We start from the raw sequence: 4,363 nt of genomic DNA, 5'->3' as shown, positions 1-4,363 counted from the left end.
AAGAATGCGCTTCCAGCTAGAAACACAGCACCTGGGCCTGATGGTGTTTCGGCCAAACTTCTGAGGTCGATGCCGGTGGACATCCTGGCAAATGTGCTTAACTTACTGTTACTAATGGGCCGCATTCCAGACAGATTGGTTGAATCATACACAACACTAATTCCTAAGAAAGATAACGCATGTAATCCGGGCGATTACAGACCAATTACAGTGTCATCAGTCTTAACTAGAACGCTAAATAAAGTGCTCGCCAGGCGGCTGCTTAATGAGATTCATATTGACGATAGGCAAAAGGCTTTCCAACCAGTTGATGGTTGCGCGCACAACATCTTCGCGCTTGATCACCTTTTGAGGCACCACAGACACTACCACAAACATCTATTTATAGCTTCAATCGACGTAGCTAAAGCCTTTGATACAATTTCGCATGCTGCACTGTTAAACACACTCAAGTACTATAACCTGCCACATAGCTTTATCAACTACATAGAAGAGTTATATAAACATGGTTGGACAAATCTCCGACTTGGACGCTGGACCTCGGATCCCATTAGTCCGAGGTGCGGTGTAAAACAAGGGGATCCCCTGTCACCCATCTTATTTAACTTGGTTATTAACAGACTAATAGAAACATCACCACCAGAGATTGGAGTCAGGATTGATGATAAGGTCTATAATATACTGGCTTTTGCAGATGACCTAATTCTGGTGGCTTCATCAATCAAAGGATTGCAGTCATTATTGGACCATGCAGCAAACTTTCTTTCTAGCTGCGGTCTTGTAATCAACAATAGTAAATCGTTCACTGTTTCCATTAAAAATGCACCGCATGTTAAGAAATCATTTGTAGACAATAACACCGTCTTCACATGTGGAGGGCTGGAACTTCCGGCTCTATCGAGAACAGACGGCTGGTGCTACTTAGGAGTACCATTTACTCCAGAAGGTGCCAACATTGGGGATATCAAGAGCAAGCTCCAAATAATTATTGATAAACTGACAAAAGCACCATTAAAGCCACAACAACGCCTATTTGCACTGAGAACCATTGGTATTCCCAGGCTGTTACATCAACTAACCCTGGGAAACGCCAAGTTGGGTCTTCTCAAATCACTTGACGGTGCTGTAAGAAAAGCGATTAAGTCTTGGCTCAGATTACCAAATGACCTCACTACAGCTTACTTTTACGCGCACTTTAAGGACGGAGGCTTATCGTTTCCCTCTTTAAGGTGGCTGGTACCTCTGAGACGTAAAAACCGGCTAATGAAATTAAACTGGGGCGAAAACGAATTCCACAAACTGGAGATTGCCAACTGCGAAAAACGGTTAAAGGACAACAACAACGTCCTGTCTTCTCAAAAGCAATTAGACGAGAGGTGGGCCCGGCTACTGCATCAGTCAGTGGACGGGGGACCACTCGCGAAATCGTCGAAGACCCCATCACAACATCGATGGGTAATTGATGGCAGTAGGTTCCTGTCGGGCAAAGACTATATGAACTGCATTAAGTTTAGAATTAATGCAATGCCAACAAGATCCCGTACCACCAGGGGAAGAAAACAAGACAGGTTTTGTCGGGCGGGCTGCAATGCTCCCGAAACCCTTGACCATATTTTACAGACATGCCACAGGAGCCATCGACAGCGAATTGAGAGACACAACGCCGTGTGTCAGTATGTAAAAAGAGCCCTAGAGAAAACGTACTCGCACGTCGACCTAGAACCAAACTTCAAGACGGCGGAAGGCACCAGAAAACCAGATTTAATTGCGGCGCAAAGTGGAAGAGCCATTGTTCTGGATGCCCAAATTGTTGGAGGATCCATGGACATGGCTAGAGCCCACAAACGCAAGTTAGAATATTATAAAAATCTGGAAAACAAGGTGAAAGAGAAGTACAATGTGTCAACAGTGTCATACAATTCCATCACACTAAATATCAGAGGTGTATGGCATGAGGAATCTGCGAAATATCTAGTGTCGGAGAAAATATTAACTAGTGACGAATTAAAAGTAATTTCCACCAGAGTACTTATAGGAGGGCTAATCGGATTCAGCAAATGGTCACGAACAACGACTATAAGAAGTGAGCGACAGGGGATCGGCTAACCATCTGTATTAATGCGTGCTGCCTGCGCCAACACCCGCCAGGCATAATACTAGGAGTTAGGTTTAGTGGGTATTGCCTTCGGGTCGAGTCCCACACTGCCTGGTCAACCTGGCGACCGGCGTGCGTAAATGCATTCCCCTCCTAGCCAAAAAAAAAAAAAAAAAAAAAAAAAAAAAAAAAATAGCCAAATGCCTCGTCATCTAACTAGTGACGCGCATGAATGGATTAACGAGATTCCCACTGTCCCTATCTACTTTCTAGCGAAACCACTGCCAAGGGAACGGGCTTGGAAAAATTAGCGGGGAAAGAAGACCCTGTTGAGCTTGACTCTAGTCTGGCATTGTAAGGAGACATGAAAGGTGTAGCATAAGTGGGAGATAGTAATATCGTCGGTGAAATACCACTACTTTCATCGTTTCTTTACTTACTCGATTGGGCGGAAAGCGTGCGTCGAAAACTTGCGTTCCGACTGTCACGGTTTTCTAGAGCCAAGCGCATAAGAGTGGTGTGAGCCATTGCGCCGATCGCCAACAATACTCTAGCGTGATCCGATTCGAGGAAACTGCTAGGCGGGGAGTTTGACTGGGGCGGTACATCTGTCAAATAATAACGCAGGTGTCCTAAGGCCAGCTCAGCGAGGACAGAAACCTCGCGTAGAGCAAAAGGGCAAATGCTGGCTTGATCCCGTTGTTCAGTGTGCACAGGGACTGCGAAAGCATGGCCTATCGATCCTTTTGGCTTGAAGAGTTTTCAGCAAGAGGTGTCAGAAAAGTTACCACAGGGATAACTGGCTTGTGGCAGCCAAGCGTTCATAGCGACGTTGCTTTTTGATCCTTCGATGTCGGCTCTTCCTATCATTGCGAAGCAGAATTCGCCAAGCGTTGGATTGTTCACCCACAAATAGGGAACGTGAGCTGGGTTTAGACCGTCGTGAGACAGGTTAGTTTTACCCTACTGATGAATCGTCGTTGCGATAGTAATCCTGCTCAGTACGAGAGGAACCGCAGGTTCGGACATTTGGTTCACGCACTCGGTCGAGCGGCCGGTGGTGCGAAGCTACCATCCGTGGGATTATGCCTGAACGCCTCTAAGGCCGTATCCTTTCTAGACAAAGTAAGCAACGATATCTCTAAGAGTCTCGTGAGTCGAAAGGCTCAATACAATGTGATTTATTAGGTATTCGGCACACGCCGTTTATCGCACGAGCCATTTTTAGCCGAATGGGGCGCTGGACAGGGGCGATATCCGTCCGTTATATCTGTCTTGCCTATAGCGGTCGATCATGGGTCACTAGTTCGATGTAGAGACTCGGAATCGTTTGTAAACGACTTAGGTACCTGGCGGGGTGTTGTACTCGGCAGAGCAGTTACCACGCTGCGATCCGTTGAGACTCAGCCCTTGGCTTGGGGATTCGTCATGTTGGCTTGACGTCACCCCACGCTATTAGAGCATAAGCCTTAAGCCGTCGCATTGCAGCATGCCACAATCAGTAGGCTTGACAGTCGAAAACTTGTACATGCTGTACATGTGACACTTCTTCGGTATCTACCTAGCTATTTTGTACAACGTGCGTGAGTCAGCACGTAAATCAAAACTTATCGACAAATTCCAATACTAGAAATATTATTATTTCTTTCAATAACCATAATGTCAAGAGAATAGTTATAAATATTTTGTAAGTTTACGAAATATATGTTTTTAAGAGAAACTTTTCATAATTTTTTAATATAAATATATGATATAATTCATTAAATTCTAAATAGGGAGAATGTTTTTTGCTAAATTTCTTGGAAATGCGTACAAGTTGCTAATAAGCAAAGTACGTATAAGTTATCTATAATGCAAAATGCGTGCAAGTTGTCAATGTGTAAAATACGTGCAAGTTGTCAATTTGCAGAATGCGTGCAAGTTGTCAATTTCAGAATACGTGTAAGTTGTCAATGTGCAAAATACGTGCAAGTTGCTATTTTTATTTAATTTTTGTAATATACTCTAAATAATTAGTAACTTCCAACCTATAAATATTTCGATTCTTTTATAATAAAATATTCAGTATATTCATTTCCTTTTTAACAAAATATTCAGTATTTATATATAATTTCAAACTACATCTAGTAAACTTTTAGGGGACATTTGCGAGTAAGCCTAACCTAGAATCATGCATCGAAACAGGTTAAAAACATTTTCCGGCTTTTTGAAATCAGTAACTTACGGGTACATCAGACTACATCAAGTAAACTGTTAGGGGACATTTGC

General features: G+C 43.5%; 1 pseudogene; it reads left to right on the top strand.

The window, feature by feature from the left end:
- Window positions 1-3,522, top strand: part of LOC113380885 — a 7,252-nt pseudogene extending 3,730 nt beyond the window's left edge.
- The last annotated feature ends 841 nt before the right edge of the window (window positions 3,523-4,363 follow it).

This window comes from Ctenocephalides felis, unplaced genomic scaffold, assembly GCF_003426905.1.
Source record: "Ctenocephalides felis isolate EL2017-DRISC unplaced genomic scaffold, ASM342690v1 CF-g0.4_SCAFFOLD_02443, whole genome shotgun sequence".
Taxonomy (NCBI): Eukaryota; Metazoa; Arthropoda; class Insecta; order Siphonaptera; family Pulicidae; genus Ctenocephalides; species Ctenocephalides felis.
Note: the sequence above shows the minus strand (reverse complement) of the source record. Positions and strands in the feature narration are given on the sequence as shown.